Here is a 9,774-nt window from a genome sequence, read left to right as displayed (position 1 = left end):
TACCCGTTAAGCAATCATTCCTCATTTGCCCCTCTCCTCAGTCCCTGGCAACCACTAGTCTACTTTCTACATCTACGAATTTGACTACTCTGGTACCTCATATAAGTCGGATTGTTAACACCTGTCTTTGTATTTTTGTGACTGGTTTATTTCCCTTAGTATAACGTCTTCAAGTGTCGTCCATATTGTAGCATTTGTCAGGATTTCCTTTCTTTTGAAGGCTCAGTAATGTTCCATTGTGTGTATAGACCACAGTTCATTTATTCTTTCATCCACTGATGGATATTTGGGTTACTTCCACCTTTTTGGCTCTTGGGAATAACGTTGCTATGAACATGGATTTACAAATATCTCTTTGAGACCCTGCTTGCAATCTTGGGGGGTGTATTTCCAGAAATGGAATTGCTAAAGGTACAGGCACTTTATATATGTATGTAATACTTCAATAAAAATTTAACTTCAAAATGTTAATGCCTGGATTTTACTTCTAGGGATTTTCATTAAATGGCCTGAGGTCACTCTGGGCATCCGAATTTGTTAAGCCTTCTCAGGGGATTCTCACATGCAGCTAAGATTGAGAAACCTTGACCTAAGAGATGCATTCAGTGCCTTCTTGCCAACAGCTGGCTGAGAACTGTGCAGGAGTAAGCATTAGGGGCTAGTGTATCCATTCTTCATGCCAACCTTTGCTATCCCTTCAGGCTTTTTACTTCGAATCATTCCCATCACATGGTGACCTGGACCAGGATGTTACGTAAATCAATGCTTGTGCCTCCCATTGAGTGCAGGTAGACGAGGCAGCACTCCTGGGTCCTTATTTCAGCTCTTGCCAGAACGAGTGCACAGGACTGGTCCTTCTACCCACACAACAAGTAGTTAGGTGCCTTCGTGATGAGAAGGAAGGAATAGCCAGGAGGGCCTCCTCCACGCATACCTACAAAACATTTTTCCCCATAGCTTCTCAAAAGTCTTCGCTTCCTTTTTCGTATGATTTAGAAGCTTGCCAAAAAGTGAGAACCTCTTTTAAAAACCAACTGACCCTGGAAGGTTATACGTGGACTATCAGCCATTCAAACCATACTGTGAATTAGCTCAAATAGATGCTTTTCAATCATGTAGCTGTGATTTCAGTACAAGAAGGCGGGGTTTTCGGTCTTGGTCCTGGTGACATTTTGGGTTGGATAATTCTTTGATGTGGGGAGCCGCCCCGTGCCTTGTAAGACGTATAGCAGCATCTCTGGCCTCTGCTCGCAGGAGGTGCCAGCAGCACTCCGGCCCTTGGCTGGAATCACTGTGAATGTCTCCGGACAGTGACAGGTGCCCCTGGGGGTGCAAAATCCCTCCCAGCTGAGAACCACTGTACTGAAGGAATGGGATTTTGATGGAAGAAGGGAGGAAGAAGACATTTTGCAACATAGGAAGATTTAGAAGAGGCGAGGCCTGGGTAAGGTTGGGAGCGGGTGTTGATACCCTCTTACTTTTCATGATCCACTTGGGTCTCATCCCCAGGAAACCCTCCTCACTGTTCTGGGGTGGGAGTCAGGTCACCATGAGACATAGGAAGGCACTGAGGACAAAGCCCGTCTGTGTGGAATAGCGCCTTGCGCCTGCACGGGCGCTGGGTCCTCTGGTGCCCCATTGGTCGCCTCTCCGCCTCCTCACCGCCCGAAAAACATGAAATGCTGTGAGATTAGGGTTTCTTATGGGATCCACCCTGCCCCGCCACTCCCCCCAAAATATTTCCAGCTTTTCACGATGACAAATCTACCTCTCGTGAATGCCGTAAACATTGTTCGCTCATTGACACGGCGCCGTGTCCTTTTTCACTTGCGAGACCATAATGCCCATTCCTGAAGTTCTTTAGTTCTGATCTGCCCCAGTTCTAAAGGCCTCTGAATTGCTGAAGTGGAGGCCTTCTCAAGTACACAGATGGGAGACGGAGGAGCATTGCCGGCTGAGCGTGGTTCAGAGCGACCTGGAACCTGGGAAATCCACCCTCTTTTTCTCAGGCCGTGTCCCCACCTTGGAGCAAGAATCTTAAAAGCCATTTCCAAGGCCCCTTCCCGACAGGGTGTGTTTTATGCCTTTTGTCCTTCCATTGTGCTCTCTTCACCTCAGGCTTCCACGTTATTGGTGTTATGGAACCCCAAGCCCCGCTCTGTGAAGAATGTGCAGCCCACACTTTCTCTGCAGGCAGGGGAGCCAGCACCCCTGGGGAGGCAGACACTGCCTCTCTCCTCGGCCTCCGCTCAGCTCATCTTACGACCCTAGCGGGGCGGCCATTTTGCAGTGAAAGACACTGAGTAAACAAAGCGTCGGCCCCAGGAGACTGGCTCAGACTTAATAGAGGATGTGTGCAGGCTTTCAGGGCTCCTCGGCCCACAAGCTTTAACCACCGTTCAAACTGATTTAGAACACTAAAGCCCCACTGTTTGCTCAGTGCCTGTGTTGACTCAATTCCTGCCTCGAAGGCAGGTGGCCTCGCCAGCCAGTCATTGTTCAGACTCAGTTCTCCTCAGTGACGCGGTGGCCTCCCTGTTGAGAGTTCCTTTCCTTATTTCACTTTCTGGTCCTTGAAAAGCCGGGCAATCAACTCACACTTACAGGTGTAGTGCTTCATTTTTAAAGAGCCATATTTCACCCCAGTCAGAATTTTCAGTGTCGAATTGGGTTTGTTGGGTAAGAGGGACTTTTCTACTTTCCTCTTGCAAAGCAAAGAGCTGATTTCCTGGTGACGGTAAGGAGTGTTGTCACCGTTTTGGTATATTAACTCTTCCCGAGCCTGGGGCCTCCTTTGCAAATGGCTTCCCAAGGGCCCTAATGCGTAATGAAGATGAACCAAAGAGCTTCTGTAAACCTCCAGTAGGGCCTGGCTCCACTGTGAGAGATATGGATTTGACCCAAAGTGGCAACTTGGAAGAAAGAGACGGTGATCTTACTGGTTCACTGGCACGGTAATATCATCTGTTGAGCATATACTTTGTGCAGAGTGTTATGCCTAGTTGTTGTTTTTTTTCTGGTTTTTGGGGGTTTTGTTGTTGTTGTTGTTGTTTTAGGTGCACTGGCCCCTTTGATCTTCACCAGAAACATTTGTTCTGGGTATCGTTGCTCTCCCTTATCAGATCGGGAAGCCAAGGATGGATCCGTGAAGGAGCTTGCCCACAGCCCCTTAGTGTCCGGAGGTAGAGCAGGAATTTGAGCCAAAGTCTGTTTGACTCCGAAGCCTGAGCTGTTCCCTCTCTAGCACCTGACCACTTCCCTCTTCACCCCACTCGACTAGGAGAGAAGGAAACCCCACAAGACCCCAGGGAGGGGAGCGCTCACGGGAGTGGTCCGGGAAGCTAGGCCGGGGGCGGCCCCTGTGGGTGTGCTATGCTCCCACCCTCAGAGTCCGCGTGGCCCAGAGCTGACCTCCTCCCTCTCCGTGGCCAGCGCTGTCCTTGGACAACTTCCTCAAGCTTTCTCGTCAGAGGGCAGAGCTCACGTGTCACTTGATCTGGCTGCCAGTAAATGAAGTTGGGAGCAGTGCACAAACTCACACACACACACACACACACACAATCACACTCGCCTGTGTCATTCAAACAGGCACACATGCACACGTATTCATTCAGGCACACGTACGTGCACTCACATCCCCACTCTCAAACATATTTATGCACACACATCTACATGCATGCAGACACACGCACAACCACACACATTTACTCTCAATCCTTTCACTCACACACTCATTGACACTCACACACACTCACAAGTGCACATACTCACCTCTACCTCCATCACCCCCACCCACTCACAAATGCGCTCACACAGTCCCAACCCCTGCACTTACATAAATCCATACCACACGCTCACATGCACTCGCTCACACACGTACGTGATTCACGCACACTCGCACACATGCACACACACACACAGGTATATACACTCCCGCACGCGTTCACCTCTCACTTCCTGCGGAGGAGCTGAGGTCGCGCTGAGGTGCAAGGTCAGGAGGCCAACACCCAATACGATAAACCTCGTGGGGTGAGGGGGAGTGTACTGTGGGATTTGGCGACTCCAAAGCCACTTGAAATAACTGGAGAGCTTACAGCGGGGACATCGGATTTGTCCTAAGGAAATGTGGTCCCTCTCCTAACTTTAATCGCCCTCAGTGTTCATAAGTCAGCTTTTTGGAACCAGGCCCTCTGCTCAGAGTGTCTACTTTGGAGTCTCACACACTAGCTCTGTGACCTTGGGCAAGTAGCCTAACTTCTCTTTGCCTCCATTTCCTCACCTGTAAAATGGGGATAGTAATACAGTAAGTCCCCTACATACGAACCTTCAAGTTGCCAGCTTTCGAAGATCCGAAAGTGCTTTCCATCAACATCGGGCGTGAGTGAAATTGCAGCCTGCCCTCCGTCTCCTGTTGCTGAGGATCCTTCAGCTCTACCATCTCGACCTCCTCTCCCTCCTCCAGTTGGTAACTCTTCTTGCCTGTTCACTCGATGCCAGCCTTGCTGAGGATCCTTCAGCTCTACCATCTCGACCTCCTCTCCCTCCTCCAGTCAGTAACTCTTCTTGCCTGTTCACTCGATGCCAGCCCCTGTATGCCAGCTGTTGTACTGTACTACTGTACTTTTCAAGGTACCGTACTGTAAGATTAAAAATGTTTATTTTTTGTGTTTGTTTTTTATGTATTATTTCTGTGAAAGTATTATAAACCTATTACAGGAGTACTATATAGCCGATTGTGTTATCTGGGTACCTAGGCTAACTTTGTTGGACTTACGAACGCACTCTCTGAACAGAGCTTGTTCGTATGTAGGAGACTTAATGCAGTGCCTGCCTTAGAGAGTTATGAGCTACTTGGGCTAAGACATGTGAAGCTCATGGACCGGGCAGGGCACATACATGTTCAGGGACAGTGGGCTCTCAGCAGTTTGGGTCTGCTCTATCATTAACCAGTGAGAAGAGTACCAGAGTTGAACATCAACTTGAGATTTTGGTATGAAAGTGAAGTCCAAGGAGAGATTTCCCAAGTTGTCAGTTCTTTTTGCTCTAATGGCTGCAATTGATCAACCCTTACACTTGAAAAACCCCTGTGCAGGAGAGAACTTTTTGCTTCTCAATCTCAGAGTGTCCTCGACACCTTAGGCCCGTAGGTGATAAATTCAGTCCCCTGGGTTCAATGGGCAGCATCTCAGATTGCTGGAAAGGCAGGATTTGCACCTTACTCTCCCCCATCCCCTCAGTTAAAATGATCCTCATCTTGTGAAAATTTTGCTCAACCCAATTGGAGAAGGAGCCGTGCAACAAATCAGAATTTTATTTTTGTGCTCAGTTTACTTGTAAACAGATGACGTCTAAGAATTAGCACATTTAATCTGTGGTTCCAAGACATCTCTTAAAAATGATAGAAGAAGCTGAAGTCATTTTAAGTAAAAGCAGTTAGACCAATGACACACTATTTTATTCTGTTTCTTTTCTTTGATCACATCCAGGATCATTTTTCAAAACCTCCAAGTCTTCATTTTCCCAGTCATCTTAAGTTTCCCTCAGGCCCCCTGGCAGTTTATTGCTTTGGCAGTAACTCAGAGTCATACCCCCTCTTCTCTTCTTTGCTCTGTGATGGTCTACACCTTGGCTCTTTCCTTCCTTCAGAAAGTCCCCAAGGGGAACTGGAGGCTGTTCCCCTCCTTTTTCCATGCCTCATCCCACCTCTAAGTTAGGCCAACTGTTTGATCCAAAAGGCACTATTTGCCTTAGAATTCCAACTATTTCGTTATCAGAGCGCTCATCTCATCAGGGGAAGGACCCGAAAGAGGCTCTTTTACAACCTCTGAAAGCACAAGTTCCTCTCTCTCCTCCACCACAGAGATGAACCGAGATTTCCCAAGCCACGCTCCTTTGTCATTTATTTTTAAAGTTTGCACCCGTGTTTACAAAATAATTCCTACATCTGCCTAGAGACTTGTTGGAACGATAGTCACTTAATGCTAATAATAGTTACTTGGGGAGGTGACGTGGGGTGACTTTTATTTAATATATTGACTTGTGCTTTGTAGTGTTCTGTACCAACTGACTTAAAAATGAACACACATCATTTTTGTAAAAAGAGAAGACATTTTGAGAAGGAATTTTAAAAAGCATTTACACAAAAGTATGGCAAGGCTTTTTTCAAATGCTTTGAAATGTGACTTTTTTTTTTCCCATGGTAGTTTCTGAACACCTTTCTCAGCTGTCCAGTTAAACAGCACCTCTCTCTGAGCTCTGTTCAAGGTGGGTTTTGAGGTGAAAAAAAAAGTTACTCTGAACATGGAGGAAACATTTTCCTCCGTTTTGGAAGGCATTGCTGAGTCATCAACTCATAAGCGTTTGTAAAATATGCCTTACGGGCTTATCTTGTTTCAAGCACTTTATTGGTCAGACGCCTCTAAAGACAACCAAGATGGTCAACTGGGAAAGGAGTGTTCAAGTGTTGCAGTGCGTGGGCTCTTCCCAGTGTGTGGGCATCTTTGAAAAGAAAGGGGTCCTTTTGGAAATAAATGTCAGTTTCCTTCAGTGAACATCATCAACTATACTTTGGCTCTACATCCTTGGGTTTGATTTTAACTTTGCATTGAAGTCTGGCTTTTTTCATTTAAACTCATGAATCTGAAATTCTTCTCATTTTTGCATGTACTTGTAAATGATTCATTTTCCTTGCTCTATCGGACTCTGTTGTGTGAACAGACGGTGATTTACTTACCCACTCTACTGTGGATGGTCATTGGGGTAGTTCACAGTTTCGAGCTGTTATGATCAGGGAGACTATGACCATTCTAGTACACGTCTTTTGATAAACATATGTTTGCATTTCTCTTCGGTATATGTATAGGAGTGAAATAGGTTATGCAAATGTTCAGCTTTACTAGGTACTACTAAATAGTTTTTCAAAGTGGTTATACCAGTTTGCATTCCCACCAGCCAAGTATGAGAATTTGAACAGAGCATTTTTTTTTTTTACAAGATTTGTGATGGATAGTAACCTTGGAGAGAAATAGTTCCCTGAACAAACAGATGATAATGCACATGAGTCTTTCCAAGAAGTCCAAGGCACCATTCATTCTTCACATTAATTTTCAGATCAAAACATCCCTGGGAAATGGATGGAAGTATGTGTTATGCCATTTCCTCCTGAAGCTGAGGAGATACTACAGAAGCAACTGAAATGCTTTTTCTAAGCCCTGCTAAGCTCCCTATCTCCCACTCCAACCCCAGAGCTTTGATTTTAGGTCCAAATGCCTACTTGTGAATTTGTTACGGAAATGTCACGCTCATGCTAGCATTTCTACTATAACATTATTAGTTTCAAATAACAAAGTCTCGTGCCATGAACCCTCATAGAATTTTCCAGGCAATCAGCCAGCAATAAGGGGCATATTCATAAGCTCTCAGGCCTGACCTTGAAGGTCTTCTGACTGGTTTAAATGGAAAAAAGAAGCCTGTCCAGAATTCCTGGCCTGGCTGCTTGTCAGACTCACCTGGGCAGCTTTTCAAAATACAGAATTCCCATCCCCACTCTAGAACAATTGAATTGACTTGCTCGGGGTTGGGACTTGGGAATCTGTATTTTATAAAGTTCTTTTTTTTAAAAAGCTTTGGGTCTTCGCTGCTGCGTGTGGGTTCTCTCTAGTTATGGTGGCGAGCGGGGGCTACTCTTCGTTGCGGTGCGCAGGCTTCTCATTGCGGTGGCTTCAGTTGCTGCAGAGCACAGGCTCTAGGCGTGCAAGCTTCAGTAGTTGTGGCACACGGGCTCAGTAGTTATGGCTCGCGGGATCTAGAGTGCAGGCTCAGCAGCCGTGGCACACGGGCTTAGTTGCTCCACAGCATGTGGAATTCTCCTGGACCAGGACTTGAACCCTTGTGCCCTGCATTAGCAGGCCGATTCTTAACCACTGCGCCACCAGGGAAGTGCCTATAAAGTTCTTAAGTGATTCTGATTCAACTGGAGCTCACTGGTCAATCTTTGGAATCACTGTTGCCCCCAGCGTTTTTAAAAAACGATAGCCAGGGCTTCCCTGGTGGCGCAGTGGTTAGGGATCCGCCTGCCAGTGCAGGGGACACGGGCTCGAGCCCTGGTCTGGGAGGATCCCACATGCCGCAGAGCAGCTAAGCCTGTGCGCCACAACTACTGGGTCTCTGTGCTCTAGAGCCCACGAGCCATAACTACTGAAGCCGCGTGCCACAACTACTGCGGCCCACGCACCTAGAGCCCGTGCTCCGCAACGGGAGAAGCCACCGCAATGAGAAGCCCGCACACCGCAACGAAGAGCAGCCCCCGCTCGCCACAACTGAAGAAGGCCCGTGCACAGCAACAAAGACCCAATGCAACCAAAAATAAATAATAAATAAATAAATAAATTTTAAAACGACAGCCATCCAATGCAAATATTAAATACATTAGCAAAATCCTTACAATAAGAAGGAAAGATGAGTAAAAGATGAGACCTTTCCTCCTCCTTCAAGATACTCTCCCAGGGCTTCCCTGGTGGCGCAGTGGTTGGGAGTCTGCCTGCCGATGCAGGGGACATGGGTTCGTGCCCCGGTCCGGGAAGATCCCACATGCCGCGGAGCAGCTGGGCCCGTGAGCCATGGCTGCTGAGCCTGCGCGTCCAGAGCCTGGTGCTCCGCAACGGGAGAGGAAAAAAAAAAAAAACTCTCCCAAAGTACAACGTTTTGCCAAATAAAACAGATGAGAGGGTTCAGTTGAAGGTGGTTCTGATTCCCAAGTAATAATACTTACAAGTTGGGCTTCCCTGGTGGCGCAGTGGTTGCGCGTCCGCCTGCCGATGCAGGGGAACGGGGTTCGCGCCCCGGTCTGGGAGGATCCCACATGCCGCGGAGCGGCTGGGCCCGTGAGCCATGGCCGCTGGGCCTGCGCGTCCGGAGCCTGTGCCCCGCAACGGGAGAGGCCGCAGCAGAGGGAGGCCCGCATACCACAAAAAAAATAATAATAATAATAATACTTACAAGTAACAATTACGTGGCACTTAATACTTTGTTGAATACATTATTTCACTTCCTCAAGATTTCTTTAAGGAGAAATAATAATTCCCAATTTACAGAAGGGGATACTGAGGCTTGGAGGTTAAATGCCTCCTCTATTGACATACATGCTTTAAGTGGTAGAGCTCCTCACAAAACAGTTTCCTGCTTCCAATTGTTTGTATTTCTCACTATGCCCCAGGACTCCAGGAGTCAGAAAGCTATAATACCTGAAGGTCAGCAGGAGTTAAGTGTTTCAACAACTCTGAATGAGTTCCTGGAGTCTTACCGGACCCCTTCCCCTCTCCTTCCCCCTTCCCTTTCCTCTTCTCCCTTCCTTCAATATGCTTTTAATGTCTCCCGCGCAATAGGTAATCTGCAATATGCTAGGGAATCAGAGATTAAAGAAAATGTCTTCACCCTCAAAAAGTTCACATTCCAGTGGGGTGATAAGACACATCATTGTGCAATGAGGCACCAAATGTCACAGTCACATCTAGTAAAATGACAGACCCCCACAATTAGGTTGAAATGGGAAGGGGAGATTATATTGCGATCACCCATCCAACTGGGCGTGTGGATTCAGTCTCCACTCAGATAGAAGGTCCAAATCCTTAAAGGTAATAACTTGCTTTTGTGTATTCTCACTTCAAAGGGGGACCGTTTTATTTTGAAACAATCCCACGGCCTCCAATATCCTGTTAGTACACCCTTCAAAATGTGTCTTCGGATCTCTCATCTATACTCTATAACATGTGTTTA

Source organism: Physeter macrocephalus, chromosome 15, assembly GCF_002837175.3.
Source record: "Physeter macrocephalus isolate SW-GA chromosome 15, ASM283717v5, whole genome shotgun sequence".
Classification (NCBI taxonomy): Eukaryota; Metazoa; Chordata; class Mammalia; order Artiodactyla; family Physeteridae; genus Physeter; species Physeter macrocephalus.
Note: the sequence above shows the minus strand (reverse complement) of the source record.